The 23,769-nt window shown below is 44.4% G+C and overlaps 1 pseudogene; it reads right to left on the reverse strand.

Moving 5' to 3' along the window:
• LOC118973515 (large ribosomal subunit protein eL21-like) overlaps positions 1–6,295 on the reverse strand; it is a 44,942-nt pseudogene extending 38,647 nt beyond the window's left edge.
• Between the last annotated feature and the right edge of the window lie 17,474 nt (positions 6,296–23,769).

Consider the following 23,769-nt stretch of genomic DNA (forward strand, 5'->3'; position numbering starts at 1 on the left):
TGGCTGCAGGGCAAGTGTTTAAATGTATGAAAAAGAGGAGGTTCATTTTTGCATAATTTGGGGGCTTCTGTTTTCTACACTTCTCTGTTTTTTATTCACATTAAGTGTAACACAATGAAGAACTTGTTATTGTCATTGTTGTTTAATCTAAATTAGGATTACTCCTGCCTTGTAAGGGTGTAAGAGATGAGGGGGTAAAGGTGGCAATCAGTTTAGCAGGAACTCAAGTCTGGGGAAAAAAGGGTCAAGGGAAGAATTCCCAAAGGTAGTTGTAAGAAATGAGGGTGACTTAAAAACGATTTTTAAGTTGTTTATTTTTGATGTGATAAAAAAAACTCCATTATTCTACTCTCCCAGTAAAGTCTACTATACACATATATGTGTCTTGTTTGAGTGATTCTTGGCCAGGATCAAAGTAAAGGCTCAGATTTCATTTGGTGGGAGCAGAAAGGCAAGAACTGCCATGAAACATAGGCTGCAAATGAGCTCTGTGGTTCTGAAGATTCAGGAACTCAGCTGGGAGAAAACTTGAGATTGCCAGCCCCCTAGAATTTGCTGAAATTTTCCACCAGTCATTAATCCTTTCCAAGAATAAGGAGAGGAAGTGCTGATAAATTTATATACTCACTGAAATATATGACAGAAAATTATATAAAAATACTTATCCTTGGGTACAGTTAAAAAGCCACTGCTTCTCAATCATCCTCTCTGCTTGTGTGGGATGGACAACCCAGCATTTAGAAGTCTGAAGAGGCAAGAAGAAGGAAGGAAACACTGGCCATACGTGTAGGGAAAGGACCACAGAGGAAAGTGCCCATTCATGAAGCAGCTGCAATTACACCACCTCGCATGCAGTCAGAAATGCTGTCCTCAGAGACTGAAAAGTTGTAAGAGGCATAGGAGGGACTTGCATTTGCGGGATAGAAGACAAGACAGGCTGTATGTTGTCATCTGAATTATCTCTGGACACTCCCTAAAGAAACAGTGTACAGGAGCATGAAAATAGGCCCTGCAAACACTGGGACATGGGCTAAAGGGGAGGGAAGGGGGGCAAGGGGAGAGATGGAAGTGGGGGAAGGGTCTGGCAACTCACACTGGCAGAGCTTGGAGGGGAGAGATGCTCTGGATCTAGAGGAAGAAAACTGTATCTTTCTCCAGCAGCTGGAACCAGGCCAGCCTCACCTCTTCTCCCCAGCAAAGCAAGAACCGTCCTAAGAAAAGGACAAAACTTTTCTTTCTGTCCCTCCCCTAGAAAGCCCAGAAGCAGAGCCAGATTCACCCTGAAGCTAAAAAGCTTAAGCTTCAGGACCACTCACTTTCCATCTATAGTCCAGAACCCTGGGAGTAGCCATAGCAAGGTGTTCATATGATCACATGTCATGGAAAAATTGCAAAAGTAAGATATTTCTGTATTATTTTTTCTAAAGAGGGACTTCCAAATAGTATAAACTTCAGGTTTCACAAAACCTGGCTGTACCCCCACTGTGCAGGTTTAACACAGGATGCCTTATGATAAACATCTCTCATAGCCTGTTAGTGGAACATTCTTTAGTCGAGGATAATGTTAAGACTCTTGCTTCTTTGACTTGGAAACAAGCAGCTTAAAATGCTAATGACATCACATTCTGGCTGAAAACCACCTGCTAAAGTATAATCCCTCAGTCATCTGTTATCAGATGCTGGGCCTGATTTAATAAGGAGAAATTAGAGGTGCAGAAGACTAGTGGCTGGGGTAGATGTCTGAAGTAATTTACAGAGGCAAGTTCTGTTTATCTTCCTTTGTGCTGTGTCAGGGAGCTTTTTGTCCTGTATATCTGGCCCTTGCCCAGTCAGGTTCTCCAGAAAAAAAAACAGGACCAATAGGATGTGGATAGTTAAACAGAAATTTCAGGGAACTGGCTCAAGAGATTATGAAGGCTGGCAAGTCCAAAACCTGCAGGGCAGAGCTGGCTGGAGACCCAGGGAAGAGCTATGTAGCCATCTTGAGTATGGAGGCAGTCAGAGGGCAGAATCCCTTCTTCCTAAGGGCACCTCAGCCTTCAACTGATTGGATGAGGCCCACTCATAGTATAGAGGGTAATCTGCTTACTCACAGTCTACTGATTTAAATGTTAATCACATCTAAAAAAATACCTTCAAGGCAACACCTGAACTGGTGTTTAACAGAACACCTGCATTCCATGGCCCAGCCAAATGGACACATAAAGTTAACCATCACACTTAGCATTTGGTAACATGGCCACTCAAACATGATGTACGTCAACTGTGTTTGCTGTGATTTTTGGAGACCTTCCTACATAACAGTAACTTCCTTGAAAGCCAAACAATAACTCCTGTAACAGCTGACGTGAAATGCACAGGACTTGATTAATAACTAACAGCTTCCTTAAGTATAGGTTCTGACTGCAGTGTGATTATGACTATATAACACTGTAGGAACTTCTTTTCCCTGCTCTCTGTAGAAGACACTTTTAAAGATTAAAAAAATTATGTTTAGAGGGTTTTTTATTGGATTATTCAAGTTGTGGATTTTAGGCATCTTTATAATACCAAAAAGTATTTTAAAGCATTTTGAAATCTACCATAATGCCTTCACCCAGAATTATTTACTGCCTGGGAGGGCTGAAAGAGTAGGAAGTTATTTCAATCACGGAGGGATAACAGGATTTATATTCAGAGAGGAGGCTTTTCCTGCTAATGATGACTGATGTGCCTGATGACTAAGCCATGGAGGACTGAAGAGGTCTGGAGGTGAAGGTCACTGAAGAAGAAGTCCAGAACTGGGAATCTAGTGCTGTGGGAAGGAACTGGACAAGGATGACATGCCAGGGAAGACGGCAGCCTCAGGCTGGTGAAGAACTGCAGAACCCCAGTCCTCCGTGAATTGTGGGTGGCAGGGCAGGGGCAGAACCTAAGGGAGCAAGGAGGGCCAGAAGACAGCAAAGGTAGCTAACAGTAACTTCGAGGGAGGAGGTGTTAGTGTTAAGCAGAAATAGTAATACCACCCCTGGTCTGCATATACTATACCTAGTACAGAGTCTGGTGTACAGCAGATGCTCAACAAATACTAGTTTGAGAGATTGAATATGCAGGTGGGCACTGAGCAGGCCATATAAAAAAAGAAAAACTTGACACACAGTCTGCAGCAATCAGCCCAGGAAACCCACCCATTACCTACAGTAAACAGCCCAGGAAGCCAGCCCACAGACTACACAGAAAATCAGACTTGTAAAAATTCAGCTAGCTATCTCTTGTAACCAGTCCAGGAAGCTAAACAATAACTCCTGTAACAGCTGATCTGAAATGCACAGGACTTGATTAATAACTAACAGCTTCCTTAATTTTTGCCCTGCTTCCAATACACAACCAAATAGAGAAAGCCAAATATGCAACCCTTGCCGATCACATAGATGTCTCACTTCTAATTAGCCTGCCTACAGCTTCCCCATGCCAATGGCCTCCAGCCAGGGTACACCTGAAGCCTTCCCTTTTTTCCCACCATGAAGCTTTCCCACTCCTCTGCCTACCTTTGAGTATTGGCCAAAAGAGCAAATGTTGGTGGCTGACTCCCCTGATAGCCTTTGCTTGTGGTCCTTTGGTTGGTCTTCATTTATTTCCACATGTTCAATTCTTTCGTTTATTCATTCAAGCAGTTACTCAATATTTGTTGAGTATCTATTTTATGCCAGGCTCTATGCTATGCCCTGAGAATAATGAGTGATCCAGATGCCAGGGTTTCTGTCTCCAAGCTGATCAGGGATCAGTAGGAGAAAAAAGGTAAGCATCAAGCTAAGCACCCTCTGGAAAGGGCTGTGATGAGGAGCAGCTGAGCCAGACCTGGGGATCAGGGAAAGTGATGTCTCCACAAGGACCTGAGGAGTGGGTTTGGCCAGGGGAAGAGGGGAAAGGGAAGTATTCAGGAGAGAGGGAATGGTTTTAAAAAGTCAAAAAAAAAAAAAGGTGAGATGGTTGGATCTTGGAGTTTAAGCCTGGAGTGGAGACCGTTGAAGGTGGAAAGGCGACAATGGTCAGACCCTAGACCCCATGAAGGAATTTAACATTTATCCTTATGTCAACAGTGATCAAAGTTTCCTTTTGGAATCATCACTCACCCTCCATGTGGAGTGAGGCCTGGAGGAAGGCAAACATGGAAGCAGGGAGACCAGTGAGGAGACTAACAGGTGGTGGCGGCTGGGCGAGAAAAAAGTGTACAGATTGGGGAGCTGATAGATGGCTCCTGACCAGGACATCACGGCCGAAGGCGGGCAGGGTAAGAGAGGAGGAAAGGGGCCAAAGCTTGGACAGCTGAGGAGGAAAATGAATCCAGTCACCGAGAAAACGAAAACTAGGGCAGGAGGCTACAGGAGAAGAGATAAGACGTTTGAGATGTTCTAGAAGCAGGCAGATGTGCAAGTCGAGAGAAAGGGATGGGTGCGGGGAGGACGGGAGACGTGGGAGCAGTGAATCGCCATGGAAGACGTTTCAGATCGCCCAGGGAGGGACAAGCTCCCCCAGCGAGGGGCTATAGGGGGGAGGGCTGGCAACACAGCTGTGGGAGGCAGCATACCCAGCTGGGAAGAGGAAGACAGGCACTTGTAAGGCGGACCAAGGAAGAGCAGCCAAGGAGGAAGCAGGAAAGCCAAGAATTTGCTGTAACTCAGAAACCAAAGATTTATGGTATTCCAATCAAGAGAGTAGCCACCAAAGCCTTGTTTCTTCCAGGTTCCTCCCTGCTTGCCTTCCCCTCCCAGATTAGGATGGCCTCCCGGACATTCGGAAGGATTCCTCCCCCAGGACTCCAGGAACCGGCCCTGCATTGCCCCATAGTGTTGCCCAAGCGGCAACACCAAAATGCTGGTGTGCGTGCCGCTCATAAAGTAAGGCTGGATAACGAAAGAATAGGAAGAGATGAACACATTTTCCCCTAAGTCATGCCCAGCTAAGGAATTTACTAATACCTTGGTAAGGTGATGGGACTGAAAGTTAGTTCCAGGAAAACAGAATTATTCTAGTTTGATGACTGTACATTTTACAATTAACTATCTAGTCATGAGCCCTGGTTATTGACTGCCTACAGTACCAGCGGTGGGGACTGATAGTGAATTTCCTCTCTCACTAGCCTGTGTACAAAACGGACCAGAGGAAGGATAACGATCCACATTTCAAGGCCCTCTAACAACTTGAAGCCCCACCCGAGCTGTCACTCCGAGTCTCTCTTCCTCTCTCTTCCTCTCTCTTCCTCTCTCTTCCTCTCTCTTCCTCTCCCTCGCTCTCCCAGTATCCTTGGCTCCCCTCTCCTTTACGTCTCCATTACCCTTTCTCCCTCACGCCCCCCCACCACAACACCCCCCTTCCCACACCTACAGCTCTGGGTCGCCACCTGGCTTCCGGACTAGTCCGGAGACTACCCCTCCCCCCCACGCTTCCTCACTGCGGATGGAGCGCTTGGTAACGAGGCTGCTGCCTTCTTTACTTCGCAAATCTTTGACGACGTTGAGAGCAGCCCGCGCTCAACCTGGAGAACGTCCTTCTCCCTGCCCTGTGCGCCCACCCCCAACAGCCCTGGTGGAGGGAGTTCCTTAACTTCCTCCCGCAGCCCGCCTCTCCAAGGACGCAGATGGCCAGAACGAATCTCCGAGAACCCGAGTGCGCTGTGTGGCCGCATCCTCACTGCCTCGCGAATCAACCGGCCCTGGTGTCCTAGGTCAGAACAAGGAGCGTGGGAACCGGGAGACTGGGGTGGGAGAGGGCCTTGACTTCCTTATCTTTGTACTGTGATTGTGTTACCATGTGCAAAAGAAAGTATATGGGTAACACGCGTTATTTCTTTTTAATTAAAATCAAAATTAAGTTTGCAATGGGTACAGAAATAGCTGGTAAACTGTGGGGAATGCAAGGAGCCCTGTCCTGCCAGGCTGTCTCCAGCTGTGCCCCACACAGTCCGCTGCCACCCTTTTGCTACAGGAGTTCTGGCCTGTGAATGCCGCGGTGCCAGAGCCCCGCAACCCTGCGCCCCTCCTTCTCCCCTGCTAGAGGCAGCGCGGAGGTCCTGAACTCAGCGGGTTCTCCACCACCGCCCAGGCAAGGGCTGGAGGGGAGATTTTCCAAGCCAGCACCCAAGGGAGGAGCCCGCGCCCCAAGCCCTCCACCCGCGACACACCTTGTTTCCGCCCGCGCCTTGCAGGCGCTGCCAGGACGCCGGCAGGAGTGTCCGGAGGAGGCGAGGTTCCCTCCACTCTTTGGTTCGCCTAAGGCCAGGGCGCCAGGCACCGCACCAGGCCCCAGGCAGAAGCCGATCCGCGGAAGAAGTGTTCAGCGTTCTATGTGCGTGCCCGAGGCCAGGCCCAGCGCCACTGTGCGTCCTTCTCCCGCACATCTACAGTGAGGGGAGAGATGGATGCATCACGCACGAATGGATGGACTGAACCACCCACTCGCTCGTGCCTGTGTAAGTTCTTCTCTAGCGCCCTCTAAGAACTTGGGAGGGATCAGCGAACAAAACGAAGATCCCCACGCTTGCAGACCTGGGGCCGGATGTGATTGGATAGAAAAAACAATGAACTCATAAAATCATATATTGATGTTTAGCCCTAAGTAACCTAAAAACCTCCTCCTACTGCTATGAAAAGCAAATCTTTGACAAATTCTGTCCAGCATGCACCAGACGAAGCCGGTACAGGGAGGCTTCAAGTATGGAGGGTACATACATGATACAGGGAGGGTACAAGTATGGAGAGCTCAAGGAAAGCACGTGTCTGAAAGAGAAACCGTGGGAACAACACGGTTGTACATTCCCTAAATGGGAATAACAAGGGGTGAGCTCAGACAGTAGTGCCCAAAAGGTCCAATTAACAAGGAGACAATGACAAAAGAAATCAAAACCAGAGCATAGCAGAACTAGATCTACTCCAAGCAGGCCTCTGGCAGTCATTTTTCTTAAGCTGCAAAGCAGAATAATTTGCTCCGAATTTAGTTTGAAGACTTTTTTTTTTTGTAATTTGACACTATCAAAAGCCCATTTAAGTGGTATCCCTTGCAAGGCCTACATTCATTCACACACAGGATTGATGCAGACAAAACATGCCATGAATTACCTGTAGGCAGGGTCACTTTCAGAAATGTCTATGATGGTCCTACCAAATTCAATACCCTCTTTTTATAACAAATAGTTTGTAAAGCTCCTTTACTATCTTGAAATAGAATTCATAGATTATATAATCTACCTATATACATAAATGCAAACACTATATAGATACATAGATGGATATCATTATAAGATCTGCCACACCTCCCAGCCAAAGACCCTCAGGAAGACACTTGCAATTGAACAAGTTAAATGTGTTTATTTATTTATTTTCTGTTATAATGCAGTCTTTTTTTAATTTGTAAAGTATCATTGATATACAATCTTATGAAGGTTTCACATGAATAGCACTGTGGTTTCAACATTTATCCATATTTTCAAGTCCTCACCCCCCACTGCAGTCACTGTCTATCAGCATAGTAAGATGCTCTAGAGTCCTTATTTGTCTTCACCCTGCTGTACTGCCTTCCCTGTGACCTTCCTTATTGTGATTGTGATTATAGTGCCCCTTGATCCCCTTCTGCCTCCCTCCCCACCCACTGGCGAGAAGTGGGAATCTTTCCATAATTGGTTATTTTAATAAATGTTACTCAGAGGAAGACAGACTAGAATGGAGCTAAAGCTGACATAGTAAAGGAGCAGCAGGACCTTGTATTATTAGCCAAGATAGATGTTCAGTCATTTCTTCGGTTGGGACCATGTTCTCATTTAGTCTGCATTCAGACATGATTACAGAGTGCTCTTGTTTTCATCTAGATCTCTCAGTGTCACAGGCCCTGTCTGACACTGGTGTTCCATGAAATCAGTTATGTTCAGCAGGAGAACACAACGCCACACGATGAGTACCATGCCAGCTCCCAGCTTCCTTTCTCTTTCTCAGACCCTAACTGAAATAAAAAAGGAGAGAGAAATAATGAAAAATAAATTAACATATGTTTCCATATGTAAATGTTCCAGCATAACTATACTAGAATACATAATAGAGTCAGATTACTGTACCTTCTTCTATGAGTCAGTTTGGATTTAAAAATAAGAACATCGGAAGTATTTCTTTACAATAAATACAGAAGAATGAAAGAGCTTCCAGTTAACGCTGGAGTTAAAATTAGTGTTAAGATACATAATGACACACCAGGTTCATTTGTGTATAGAAAGAAAGGATAACCTTAATGGAAACAGGAATAACATGTTAAAGAATTACAGGCTGTCAAAGAAGAAAATGTAAATAAGAACAATATACTCATAACAGCATCTTTAAGAGTAGTGACAAAATATTCCTTCCATGTGAATTGGAACAAGGCAGTGATAAAATATCTCAGAGATCATATCTCCTGTCTTGAAATTTCAATACTCATTCAAGACATGCATTCCAGCATGTAAAACCTTGAAGGTCATATACAATAAATCCCCAAGATAAGGCATATTTTAATATAATGGAACTCGCTCCAGACCCCTGACCAGCCCTCATTCCCAAACCTGAGTCTCAAGCTAGGCAGATGAAAAGGATAATAACCTATCCTAGAGGGTTGGTACGGTGAGTAGAGATAATATTTGGGACATACTTGTTTCATAGTGCTCTAAAAGCTAGCCATTGTCATCACCATGGTCTGCGCATCACACACACACACACACACACCCAGATGGCATTCTCACTTGGGTCTCCGTGACTGCATGGAAGTGGGAATGTGCATGGTCATGTTTGTGAGAGCATCCCTGGCCACCCTGTTGCAGGCTCCAGGCAGTGCAGGCCCTCTATTGGGGAGATGGAAAGGACAGGATGGGCATAACTGAATTGGGACTTGCTCAGTTGGATGTATGCATAGTTGTGTACAACATGCTTCCATATATTTACCTGTATGCCTTGTTTTGATGGTACAGACTTCCTAGAAATTAGTTTTTTACTAACATCACAAAAATGCAACCCTATATTTTACATGATTGCTTTTGTACTCCATTTATTTCACTGTGGCCTGGAGTTATTTTGCTTCATCAGGTTGTGGAGAATAGAGGCTGGATTGGAAAAGAATACAAGAGGTCTTAGAGAAGTTAGGCCTTCAAAGGTGGCCCACTTAGGACTTATCAGAACAACAGCGAAAATCCTGAAAAACAGCAGGGAATCCAAAGTAAATAAAATAATGCACAATTTTCACAAAACTTTTTTCTTTGCATTGTGCTAAACATCTGGGACTAATTTTGTTTTAATGGCCTACAAATCTATGTTGCCAGCAAATTATAACTGAGGCTCTATCTGTGGTACATACAATGACATTGGAAAAGGGAATTATTTTTCTTACAAAATCATTTATAAGGGTTTCAAATACTGTCAACACCTTTGTATCCATTGTCAGTAATTTCAAAAATAAATTTCCACCATAGCTGTTTTCATTCCTTAACTAACTTCTGCATGTGAGCAGAGAGCTTCCTATCCCATAGGGAGCTCTCATCAACTTGTAATGAAAATTTACTTGCCTGATCTCATTACACAGCTGATACTCAACAGCTTTCACCATCTCTCCAATTTTTCTTAGAACGGTATCATCAGAATTCAGTGGAATAAAAAATCATTTTGGATGAAATTTTTCCCATCATTGTTCTAATAACCTTTCATTCACTGGTAATTTGAGGGTTTTTTACAATCTGTTGCTTACCCTATTTTGCAAGCATTAATATTATTTTAATAGAAAACAGCAACAACTTTAATTTCTACTCAAAGATTTTTTTTAACATTCAGTAAAAATTCTAGTTTTCAAACTTTTCCTTTAAATCTCAGAAGCATGATAAACTGTTAACTCTATAAATGTGTTTCTTTGTAAAATCTTCACCTTATCTCGATGAGGTCCCTACTTATTAAAAAAGAACTACAGAGTTCGCATTTTTACAACTGTTCACATGTAGGCAGATAGAAAACCACATTTTCAATATTCAACTGAATATTGTTGACTGTTTTCCTTTATATTTGACATTTTGTCATACAGGCTAAATCAGAATACTCCTATGTAAACACAGAATCACCATGAAGATGACAGTTAAAATGCAGAGGGATTCGGTGACTTCAATAATACACGATTGCCATCAATGGCTTTCCACAATGGTGACTTCTTAGGACAGTTTTAAATAAAACACAGTACAATCTTCCCTTGATGTATGCAGTTGTTGCTGCCTAGGAAATTGGTACTTACTAAACCTTACCAAAAACTAAAACAAAACAAAAAACCCTTTGTATTCATGTGTAAAATGGTATTAGTTCTGGATTCAAATAATTATGCACAGGTTTTTCACCTATGTAATCCAGATTCAGTTGTGTTCTAGAATTAGATTATAAACAAGTTTCTCACTAGTATTTCAAAGTCCCAAGGGACACAGGAGAGCCTTTTTGTTGTGCCAATCTGGCCCCATTAAATGCCAGCAGTAACCCTTATGCATTGTGACGAAAAGAAAAATTCCATTTCCAAAATACCCCTGGGAGCAGTATCATCCCATTAATTTTTATGAAGATACAATCACGCATCTGTGGTTTACCATCTAAGTTACACCTGATTTACATAAAAATATAGCCACATACACACGATCAGGGCTGTTTTAAGACTTTATAAGACTCAGGCCCTTACTCTGGAACCCTTACCTGAATTATATGAAGCATATTAAAATGCACCCCTATCCTATAGTAAATATACTAATAGCCAGACTGCTATGTGCCAGGCACCATTCTAAGTATTTTACAACAACCCTCTGAAGTAGTATTATCATCATTCCTATTTTACAGATGAAGAACAGGTACAGAGAGGTTCAGTGACTTACTCAAAACCACACAGCTAGTAAATAATGGAGCCAAAATATAAAGGTAGGCACTCTGATGATGAAATACTGTGGCCTATGAAGCATTTTTTTTTCACTAGCATCACTAGTTTATATTTAAGAATAATTTAAGGTGTCATTTATGAGTTAGTTGAATTGCAGATGAATTAAAATCTTTGTCAATTTCAGTTGTGAGGATTCTGTTTCGTATTTTGAGCTAATCATTTAATTTGGGATCTCAGACATCATTGTATGTTCCTTGAAAAGTCCCCAGACCCCAGTACCAAGCCTGCACTATCTGAAGCCTACAACAGCACCTGCCATGCAGTCTGGGAGACCCACACAGGCACTCATCTCTCCCCTTGTTTGTGTGTGCATGCGCCTGTGTGTATGTGTGTGTGCGTGTGTGTGTGTGTGTGTGCACCTGTGTGCATGTGAAAACAATGACAATAGCTGGCTTCTAGAGCACCGTGATTCCTGCGGTTGTTATCTCTAATCTTAGCTCTCACCCTGTAGGATAAGCATTATTATCTCAGTTTATAAATGAGGAAACTAACATCAGAACAATTATGTAACTCCTCCAATGTCCCACATAGCCTAAGAAATGAAAGAGCTGAGAATTCAGCCAGATCCTTGGGGCTCCAAAGCCTCCACCACTTCCCTGCAGGCTCAGCTGCAGCTACTGAGGCTTTACTGTCTGTCTAACACTCCTCGCACCACACATGCCCCCACCTTTATTAGAAGACAATTAGACTTATAATTGCCCTACCATCCAGTTCCTTTGCAAGAGGTCACAGCTACTGGCCCTTTTCCTGCAGCCACCATCATCCCATCCCAAGCTGGATAAGCCCTCAGTCTCTCACTAGAGCATAGTTAACTGCAGAGGTTGCCCTGGATGGGGAACTCAGAGGATGGTTTTCTGGATGCCAGAGCTTGCTTGCTCCCCTTTTCATGGGCACTGAAATCACCCATCACTTCTCCTGGCCTTCCCTGGGATGCTGGGCTCTACTCCCTGTCTGGCCCTACCACGCACCCCAGCCCACTTCACTCTAGCTAAGCTCTGTCCACTGAGTGGCTGGATCTGCTCCCTCAGGGTCTCCTTTCCACTCTTGCTGTGCCAGTTCCAGATTCAGCAGTGAGAAGTGGCTCAAAGCCTTCCCCGCCCCCAGCACTGAGGGGCAGCTCTCTGTTCAAAGGCTTATTACCTATTTACCTGAGCTTCCTGGGCCCACATGGTGGAGTATTACACAGCTAGTAAAGTGATGGTTTCTGATGATCAGGAACTACATTCGCAAATCCACACCATGGGGAGTAGGTATGTTGAGATGCTTGTAACCAGACATGTCTTCATAGGAAACAAGTATAGTAAGCATCATGGCTGATTTGTTTTTCTGTTTCTTTCTCTCTTTCTTTCTTTTTTTGCTTAAACATTGTTCTGGCTTTACTACTCACCACATGAGAATGAATCTTACAGAGACAATGATAAAAGAAACCAGACATCAAAGAGCAGATACTATGTAACTCCATATACACAAAATTCAAAAACAAGGAGTCAATCTATGATGATAGGAGTCAGAATAGTGGGAATGTCCATGTGGACTGGGAGAGGAATCAAGAAGTCCTCCAGGGTGTTGGAAAAGCTCTCTCTTGATCTGGGGGATGGTCACCCAGCTTTATACATATGCAAAGCTTTGTCAAGCAGTACCATTAAGATTAGTGCAAAACTTGATTTTGTTTAAGTTATACCTCGATTAAAAGGTACAAGGACATTTATTGTGGGCCCCTCCCTTTGCCAAGAGTATTCCTTGGGTGAGTAAACTTTTCGCCTTGCTGATCTGTCTTCCTGAATCCTGGGTCCTTTTTCCTCCTTCCTGTACCTGGAAATATTTATTTCTGGAAACTTGGTTTAGAACTAACAGCTGCCAAGTGGAATTAAAGTATTATTAGTTGAGGGACTCCAGGTTCTACATTCCATGTGCCAGTTATCAAGTTATTGCCTCTCAGCTCTAAGTCTATTGCTTTGTGATAATGGAGCTGGACCCTAAAATATTTCATCTTTGCCAGCTGGCTGAATGCTAAGCTTTCTTAGTAGTAGCACTGGAAGAAACCTGGAGGAGGCAGGGTCAGCCTTCCAGTGGCCCATGTGCTCCTCTAGGCAGCTTCTTGCAGGAGGAGACTTCTGCCACACCTGGTCCAAGTACATGCATGGTTTTGTAGCAGCCAGGAGCCAGCAGCACTGACACCTATCCATGGGAAGCTCCCCACCAAGTCCCAGGGAGCTGTTTCTCAGTGAGGTCTGTGGGCACAACACCCATCCACTGAGCCCCGTGGAGGGAGACCCTCTTGCAGATTTGTTCCTTCACTGGGTGCCCTATGTCAACCTTGGAGCAGCGGCTACACCCCTATCCATTACTCCCACATTCATTCAAGGTTTCTCCACCAATTACCAGCCAATCTTCCTTTATTCAATCCCCTGTTAATAGTCAATTATTCTTCTCTATATTAAACTTTTCCTGTTCAAGTTACTGGGTGGTTTCTGTCTCCTGTGGACCTGACCAAAACATTTCCCCTGCAGGGCATGGGGACGGGGCTGCAAGGGGAAGCAGTAGTTGTGGAGTAGTGATGTCCTGGGGTGGGGATGCACTGCTACCAAATTGCTGTCGGATCCTGGGTGTCTTAGTCTTTTTGGGCTGCCATAATGAAATACCACAGAGTAGGTGTTTTAAATACTAAACATTTATTTCTCACAGTTCCGGAGGTTCCAAGTCCAAGAGCAGGATGCTCGGGTTCCTGGTGAAGGCCCTCTTCCTGGTTTGTAGATCCCACCTTCACATTATATCCTCACATGGCAGAGAAAGAGACCATCCTTCTTGTGTCTCTTCCTATAAGGGTACCAATCCCATCCTGAGGGCTCCATCCTCATGACTAATCGCCTCTCAAAGGCCCCACCCCCAAGCACCATCACCCTGGGGGTTAGGACTTCAACACACTAATCTTAGAGGGACAGGAACATTCAGTCCACAACACCAGGAAAGTCACTTTTCCTCTCTGGCCTCAATTTCTCCTGGCGTAAAATGGGGGATGTATCCATTCAACCTCTTCTAACTTCACAGAGATGCGGGAATAAAGTGAAAACCTCTGAGCTCCTCAGTGGAAAGGTGTTGCTAAGATTCCTGGGGCCATTTGTTGTCACTGTAATTGTAATGACAGCTTTACCTTAAATAGCTGCCTACTGACATGTAAAATGAGGCCTCTGCATTCATTGCCACCCCTCCCACCTCAGGGTGGGAGGCAATAGGTGGAGAAATATCAGAAGGCATGGATGCTTTGGGAGGTGAGCAAGGTTAGCAGGACCTCTCAGAGATTCAAGGCAAGGGCAGGTTTTATGACCCCCACACTGTGTCCCCTCCAGACTAAGCTAATAGAAGGAGTTCACTCAGCATCATTTAGTGACACTGCTCCCCAGCTCACAACAGTCACTGACTAGTGCTGAAATATGATGCCCTTGTGTAGGATCTCTGTACCACAACTCCAGGTGGGATCACGCACATCGTAGTTTTGCAAATGACTCCCTAGTGTTATGCAGTGTACAGCCTGTGCAGCCATGTGCAATAGCCAAGCCCCATTGAGAGAGCCTTTGGCCCCCGCCACAAGTCCCCTGTGGGCCATCTTCTCTGAGCTCCAGAAGGGAAGGTTCTTCAAGCAAACTTATGACACAAATAACTTGGGCCAAGCCTCCAGAGGCCACAGAAGAATCATATTGATTTTTACCTGACTGCCCTTTGCCACCCAAAGGGCAACACACCTTTCCTGGCTTCCTTCCCTGCCTGTCATTCTTCCCCACCATCCTCAGGCTTACAACATTTCTTATCAATTTGTGTGATGTATCACACATCTTTAGTTGAGAACAAGGAACCCATCTTATGGCAAAGGAAGTATGAAATGGACATGTGATCACAGGATGTACTAATGTTACTATGCTCTCCAGCACCTGGTAACAAATACCCTAAGAGAACATAGATATGGCCTGCTGAAGTCCTGCTAAGGCACCAGCTTGGGGACAGCACCATGGGGTTGAGGTGCGTCCTCTAGGATGAGGTAGGTGCTGGCCAATGGGTGAGATACAGTGTTGTGTCCTTGGTAGCTGTTCGACATGCATTCGGGAACCAAAAGGTAGAAGTAGGATTGACACCTTCTCCCATCACTCCCAGTGGCCCATTTTCAGAGTTCGTGCTTCCTGTACCTAAAGCCTTACACCTATTGTATTAGAAGACTTGTCTCCTGTAGTGGGAGGAGAGGGAGAAAACACCTGACAGGCAACACCAAAAGGGGGACACTTACTAACTGGACCCTTTGGACTACTGCACTAGTGGGCCAATATGCAAGTGTTACAGGCAGGGGGTGATAATTGACTCTCATCACCATGTAAAGCTGGTATATGATGGGAGCAGGAAAGACTATCATTGAAACTCAGAGATTCCATACCCAGTGATCATGGGGGGTGGGTTACAATTACATTTCCTGTAGCCAAGGTTCAGATCCTTTGGGATGAAGGACTAGGCCTCCCACCAGGCAACCAATCCACACCAATGTCAAAGTGCTGGCTGATGTAAAGAGAAATCTATCATGTGATGGCAGAAAGATGATAAATTCTAGTTTGAGCTTTGGGACCAGCTGCACCAGTGGGGACAGTGGGGACCATAGCTTGTTCTGCTAACACTCTTGCATTATGTTCTTGCAGAGATTGTAGTTGACCACCTTCTCGATGGTGACTCTGTGGTGGAATGGACCTGATGAAAAGCAGGAACACATCTGAGTGGTATAAGAACCCTCATGGGCACCACTTCAAACCCTCTTGGCCACACCTCTTCCTCCAGCCACTGCTTTGGCAGCCAGCTTTGCACACATTTCAACCAGTTCTTTGCTTGTGTGGCCTGACAATGCCTTGCCTTGGGCACAGTGCCATACACATCTAATTCTGTCCTCAATGCCTACTTATGAGCAGTCCCAAATTCCAGGGGCACTTAAGGCTTATGGGGCTATACTTAGACTCACAGCTTCAGTCAGTGGAGGATATTGAAGTCAAAAGATAAATCCTTCCTCTTTGATCCCCCAAGCAGATAGCTCTGAGATGCATCCATGGGGCTTATCAGAAAGTCCTCTAGTTTGAGTACCAGTCACTCATACTGTGGCCACCTCACAAACACATCCTTTCTTCCCTGTTTCACTTCCATGTTCTTCACTCTTGCTTCCTGAGATCACATTCCCAAATAAACTGTTCACATGAAAACTTTTATCCCAGTCTCTGCTTTGGGGGAAACCAAGATAAGATGCATGGCCACACCTAATAACTGGGAAATGAGGCCCCTGGGAAGCTATGTGTCCAGTGTCTGCTATTATGGAAGAAGCAGGGAGCAGGTTTCGGTGGCCAGCTAGCAATCTCTAACTCAGCAGAGAAGTGTGGAAACATTTGACTGACACCCCATCCAAAGAAGTAAGATAATAAAGGTTTTGATGCTAAAAGGGATAAGTAGTAAAGCTGCCCTTGTCCTAGGAGGAGAGGACATTTCCTTGGCCATGGTCAGCAGAGTGGAGAGGGAAGAGGAGAATTCCAAGGGGCAGATGGCTGGAATGTGGCCACACTTAATGGACAGGAAGGAAAGGATGAGCTATTAAACCAGAAGAAGCTGGAGAGGGGAGAGGGGAGGATAGGCAAAACCAGCGGTTAAAGTTGCTAAACTGCCTGCTAAAACAAACCTCAACAATCCTTAAAGGGAAAACCACATAATCCCAACAACATAGCATGTACAATGTACAGTCTACAATAAAAGAAAAAAAACCTAGACTTGTAAAGTAGCAGTAAAATGTGATTCAAAGTCAGGGGAAGAAAAAACAGCTAAGAGATACAAATTCTGACATGATAGAGCTGTTGGAATTAACAGACACTGACTTTAAAATAGCCATTATAAACATATTTAAGGACTTAAAGGGAAAAACTGAACATAGTAAACAAATAGGGAAATTCAGTAGATAAATGGGAACTAATTAAAAAGATCAAATGGAAATTCTAGAATTGAAAAACACAGTATCAGAAATAAAATTTTACTGAATAGGTTTAAGGGTAGATTAGACACTACAGAAAAAGAGATTAGTAAACTTGAAGGCAGAACAATAGAACAATCCAAAGTGAATCACAGAGAGGAAAAAAAAAGATGGCAAAAAATGAAAAGCGCCTTAGGGACCTGTAGGGCAATATTACACATCCCAGCATATGTACAGCTGAAATCCTGGAAGGAAGAGTGAGGTATAGCAGGAAAAAAAAATGTATTTGAAGACATAATGGCTGAAACATTTCAAACATTTCAGACAGAATGGAAAAACATCATCCCACAGAACCAAGAAGCTCAAATGCTAAACAACAAAGATGAATAGAAACATCTGAAAGGCAGAGAAAAATAAAACACTGAATGAAAAAATAATTTTAATGACAAAACACCAACTTATCACAAATAATGCAAGCCAGAAAACAATGGAACAAGATCTTTAAAATATTGAAGAGGAAAAACCTGCTAACCTATAACCACAAATCATCCATTGAAAGTGCCCTCCAACAGTAAAGGCCACTGCTAAAAGGCTCCACAGTGCCCTGAGAAGCATCTGGTCCCAGGACTAGGACATGGAAAGTACAAGATGAACATGGGACATCTTGTAGATCCAGAAAGTGCTGGTGAATGTAGAGACAGTAGTTAAGTTTGCAAATCACCATTTTGCAGTCATCATAGCAAAGACTGGTTCAGGAAAATGGGTGCTAAATCTAAGAGGGGAAATGTGGTAAGGAGTAGGATAGTCACCTGGTCTTAACATGTGTCCCGAAGATGGCTTATTAACTAATTGCAAGGAAAAAACAAGTTGATAAAGCAGGCAACACCTAGACTGGGTAATCCAAATCAACACCACCAATGATGGATAGGTGAACATTGTGTGCCTCTGAATACAATGTCAGTTGTGCAATATTACTGCTGAGGACAAGTCAGATGAACCTAATCATAAGGAAACAAATACTTCCTAATGAGATACAATCTTAAGTGCACAAAATTACCTAGGGGATGTACTTACCAAAAATGTTCAACCTATTTAATATAATCAGATAGTCCAGAGTGTAGAGCATTTTACAAGATAGCTAGCCTGAGCTCTTCAAAAAGTCAGCACACTATGAAAAACTACCCAAAGAAGTGGTAAGGGGGAAATGTTCCAGGTTAAAAGAGAGTAAGAGAATAAATAACTAACGATAATATGTGATTCTTGGTCTGATACTGGGTCAAAAAAAAATGCTATTAAAGTGAGTTTGGGCACAAATGAGGGAATTTAAATATAAACTGAATATTAAAAGACATTATTGAATTAATGTTTGGAGTTTGGAATTAATGAAGGTGTTTGGAGTGTAGTGATGATTTTGTGGTGTGTAGGAGAATGTCCTTGTTCTTAAAGGAAATATATGCTGAAGTATTTAGCAGTGAAATGTCATCACAGTTATTTTCAAATGATTTGGAAAAAAACAAATCTAGAAAAAGAAAGAAAGCAAATGTGGCAAATGTTAATGATTGATGGTTGGTTAGGAAAAGGATATATGAGTGTTCGGTGCACTGTTCTTTTAACTTATATGTAAGTTTCAACATTTTTTAAATAAAGAGTTGAGGGAAACATAAAACAGGAAAATGACCTTAGAGAAAACAAGGATAACTCAGGGAACAAGAGGAAACTTTAAAATATGCATACAGTATCCTCTGGGAAATTTGAGAAGCTATCACAAGCATAGAAAAGAACAGAATGCCCTAAAATCAGTTAACAAACAACACTCGCAGAAATTAAAACTATGATCTCTGAAAACAATTTCAATAGGTGGGTCAGTAGATCTAAAAATAAGTTTAAAACACAACAAAATAGAAAATGTGAGAGAAATGATAAGAACTAAAGAGCATCCAGCCAGGACTTGAACAGCAGACTAATAGTAGGCCTAGAAGCTGCGAACAGAAACATACTGGGGTAGGGGGTGGGAGATTTTCAAAAAATTAAGCAAGAAAATTTCCTAGAGCTGAAGAACATTTGACTTCCATCCAAGATCCCCGAACAATGAATGAAAAGTAGCCCCACCAGGGAAATTCAAGATGCTGGGAATACAGAGACTGTTGAAAGATTCCAGACATGTAACCAAGCATAAGCACACTAACATGTCCTGCAAAGGACCAAGAGCCGGGAAGTCTCTGCACATTTTCACCAGAGTGCTGCAGGCTGGGTGCCTCCGAAGGAGTGGGCCTCAGCAGGGGAGGCCTTGAGGCTGGGCTTCCCCCGGAAGGGACTTCTACTTTGCCCAATACCATAGTTACTGGTAAATCTTTCTTTTTCACAAGAAAGTGCCTTACCTGAGAACAGGAATACCAACTCATTTATCTTTATAGCCCCTCTTTTATTTCTAAAGTCCTGCAAAGAATAGACAATTTTTTTAAATAAGCTAGCCAGTCTCTGTCTCTATCTCGTCATTTCCTTTCTTCCCATTTCCTGTCCCCTCCTTTCTCAGCTCACTTGTTCATCCTGGAAGCACTGATAGAGAGATCAGTGTGCTCAGTCAGCGGTTACCAAATGAACAAAGACCAGCCCTGGCTTCCAGGAGCTCACAGTTGTGAGGAGAGAGACGGGGGGATGGGCGTGGTCCTCCTGGAGGCCTGCAGCCTTCCTCTCCAAATTACATCACAGAATCCAGATGCACCGACACAACAGTGTGATGCTCCCTCTTCTGAAACTCGAGTTAAACATGAATTGAATTTTCAATTTTTCTGGTTTAAATATTTAACTAGTTTTTCTTATGGACTTTTCTGAAGGGTCAGTGGCTGCGAAGGGAAGAAATTTTCTTTCCAGATAGAATCCATATGTTCCCTCCAGCTGCTTTAGCCCCTCTCCTTGTGAATCATTGCTTGAAAAGGGGAGGCCACGGGAACAGGAGAGGCCTTACCAGAATAACAGCGGGGCGCGGCTCAGGTACTGTGGGTGCCAAGGAAGGGGACTGGGAGGGAGGGGCTCTCCGCAACCAGTTCCCCGAGGAGCGGCTCCCCCTTGTGGCCATAAGCGAAAGCGGCGGCCGTCGCAGCCAAGGAAATGCCAAGGAGTGTAAGGTTTTCCACACACTCTCCGCCGCATTCCCACCCCACCTCCGCAGATCTTGGACCATTCCCCGCCCTTTGCAGAGTCCGGCCTGTGGAAAATGCTTAGGCCACCTGAAGTCTCTGTTTATACAAGCTCCCTGGGTCCTGAGGGGAACTTGCGGGGCTGCTGGACTCTCATTGGCTGTGCTAGACCAGAGGCCCTGCTAGGGCGTGTCCTGTGAAGGCAGCTGCCTCCTGCCCGGCCCCTCTGGGCATAAGAACTTTGATGATAATGAAGCTGAAGCTTCAAGACCCCTCCCTTTCGCAAGTCCTTTTAAGGCCAGTTAGCAAAATGTTCCTAGGGACGTATGTTTATGCAAAATCTGCAAAAGTAAGATTTTTTTGGTATTAGTTTTCCTAAAGATGGTCGCATGAACTGCGTAAGTTTTAGACCATACAAAGTCTATATCTGACCCTGGCGGCCACACAGGGGCCACTCCTTGGTCCAGAGCTCTCTGCATATTCTTTAATGAAAATATTCTGTCCCAGACCCCATTCCATTCCACTGGAGGCCACACAGAAGGCTTTGGAAGAGCAGTCTGTGCAGAGGTCAGTAACATGGGCTGTAGGTCAGACAGACATAGGTCTACATCCCACTTTTGTTCCTAGGCACGTTACTTGATGGTGCCTCTCTTCGCCTGAAAAATAGGGATAATATTCGTACATACTGTTGGAGTTGCTGTGTGAACAGAATCAGCAATGCACAGTAAGACTTCTGTTTGATGTCCTGCCTATAAGAGGCTCTCCAGGAAAAGTAGCTACAGGAAGGTTCATAAATAAAGCCCCTAGCCTGGGAATATATATATACCCCTAACTTAAATTCAACTCTCTATATAGTAAAGTGAACAAATAAAATTGTCAGTATGTTACTGTTTCTTGACCTACAAAAATGTCACTTTCACATGATTCCCCCTAATAGAACAAATGGCAATCATTATATAGGGTGGCTGGGGTGCCTGTTAATTGGTGGGGACCCTCAGTCCCTCTCCTGGTGTACCTGTGCCTTACAGGGAACAGCTGAGGGAGGTGGCTTGCCCTCTCCTCCCTCCTGGGGCCCTGCTCTGTGACCATAAAGACCTCTGATATAAAAGAAGTAAGTCCTGGGCAAGTAATGTACAGCATGGTGACTACAGTTAACAATAATGTTTCATATTTTTGAAAGTTGCTTAGAGAGTAGATCTTAAAAGCTCTCATCAGAAGTAAAAAGAATTTTGTAACTGTGTGTGGGAATGGATGTTAAGCAGAATTATTGTTGTGATCATTTTGCAATATATATACAAATATCAAGTCATTAGGTGGTATACCTGATTCTAATGTGTTACATGTCGATTACACCTCAATTTTTAAAAAATGTTAAGACCTCTGATAAAATGGCCCCTCCCTGCCTTAATGCTTTTAGTCTTAATGGCTGAGTGAGTATGTGGCAACAGTTTCAGCAAGGGCAGTCATCCCCTGCTATTCCCTGGCCAGACCACAGAGGGTGTCTCTGCCTCCTGCACGCTGTGAAATGCTGTCCCCTGCTGTCAGTCTCTCTGTGGCACAGCCACCCTCACAGCTTCTGTTTTGGAGGTGGAAGCTCTCGTGACCCCTTCTATGCCAGTCCTTGGCACCTAATCCAGAAGTCTCTGTCTTCCCCTGGCCCTCGGGGAAGCAGGGGAGGGTCTAGCAGTGAGGAGCCAGCACAGTTGCATCCACACTGCAGAGGCTCCACCTCACTTCCTGTGGCTTCTCAAAGGAGAAATGAGTGGAGTGGCTGTGTCTGCCACAGGGCCCAGCCTGTGCTGCCTGCACCCAAATCCTCTGCATACACGTGGGGAGTGGTTCCTCTAGAGCTCTGAGGACCGTCCTTGCTTCAGGGAAACCTACAAGAGGGAAGTTAAGGGGATGAAATACAGACCCCATCCACTGCAGTTGGTCTTGGGGCCACAGTTGGTACCCATCATCTCCCTCCTCTCCTAGTCATTCTGAATTCCCTTCACCCTAGGCTACCACCTCTGTTGTCCCAATCTTTCACCTGTGGCATGGCCCAAACCAGTCCCATCAAGTTAGAGGTCTTGGTACCCAGATGGGGCTCATTCTCACCAGAGGACACAGCAAGTGTCCCACTGAACTCCAAGCAACAGCTGCCAGGGGAGCACTTTGAGCCGTTAGTGACAAGAAGTCACTATCTTGTAAGGACAACTGACTGATTAGCAGGAGGTCGCAAGCCTGCTGCTACACTGTGAGGGCACGGTGAGGTACATGTGGCACTCAGCTGACTCCTGTGGGCACCTCTTGGTGTTTTTTGCCCCACTGTGACTACAAATGGACAGGAAATTGCTCAAGATAGGCACCTCCAGACACAGTGTGTTCATTTTCTAGGGCCACCATGACAAAATACCACAAGCTGGGTGTCTTTAAACAACAGGATTTATTCTCTCTCAGTTCTGGAGGCTAGAAGTCTGAAGTCAGGGTGTCAGCAGAGCTGTGAACCCTCTGAAGGCTCTAGAGAAGGATCTTTCCTTGCCTCTTCCTGGCTCACGATTGCTGGCAGTCCTTGGCATTCCCGGGCTTGCAGTTAGCTAAAAACTCCAGTCCCTGCCTGTCTTCACATGGTGGTCTCTTTCCGTGCCTGTGTGTCTGTGTCCAAATTTCCCTATCCTTCTAAAGACACCACTCATATTAGATTTGGGGTCACCCTAATCTATCAAGACCTTATCTTAACTTGATTACACCTTCAAAGACCCTATTTCCAAAAAAGATGGCATTCACAAGTTCTGAATAAACATGTGTTTCAGAGGGACACAATTCCACCCAGTGCCCATGGTCAGCTGGCACACCATGGTTGAACCTGCCCTCTCAGCAAGGGCTCAGCAGCACACCAAGAGGTTTTCTGCACAACAGGAGGTATGGCCTTACCCTAGAATCCTGGAGCCCTGAGCTATAGTTCTCCCCATGGGATTTGCAAAACTTCCTATAGCATCTCTTCCTATCACTGTACCTCTGACACCACTGGATCTGCCAGCTCATGTGGTCCAAGCAGCAGGCCTGCTCGCACTATAGCCTGCACCTGCTGCCCGGGTCCCCCTTGATGTTGGCACCCTTTAGGATTGCCTGGCACACAGCATATCCTAGCTGTAGAATGTGTTGCCTCCAGAATTCAAAGAAACCCACTAGGCATTGAGCTTTTTCCTTTGTGGTATGGGGTGCAAGATGCAGTTATTTAGGCTTGACTTTGGAGGAGATATCATGGCACACTGCAGACCACAGGACCTCTAAAATTTTACTGTTGTAGTAGGCCTCTAAATCTCTACACAGTTTATTCCCCACCCAGTGGATCATCTGTATCTTACCAAGACCTCTGAGTTACCTCCTGCTCATCTGGCTTTATCAGCACAATATTGTCAATGTTATGGATCAATGTGAAGTTTTATTAAATAGTCCAAATTTCTTCAGACTGTTATGACAAAGGGTGAGTGAATTAACAGACCTGGGGCAAAACTGTAAATGAATATGATTGTCCATTCCATGCTAATGCAAATTGTTGCTGATCCTCTTTTCTGACTGAGATGGCTAAGAATCTATTTGCCAGATTGGTGGCTCCATACGTTGTACACAAGACCTTACGGATCTGCTCCAGCAAATACACCACCTCTGGTAGGAAAGCTGTGATGGGGTTACCACTTGCTTGAGCTTCCAGTAGGCTACACACAC

The sequence above is a fragment of the Manis javanica genome, chromosome 3, assembly GCF_040802235.1.
Source record: "Manis javanica isolate MJ-LG chromosome 3, MJ_LKY, whole genome shotgun sequence".
Lineage (NCBI taxonomy): Eukaryota > Metazoa > Chordata > Mammalia > Pholidota > Manidae > Manis > Manis javanica.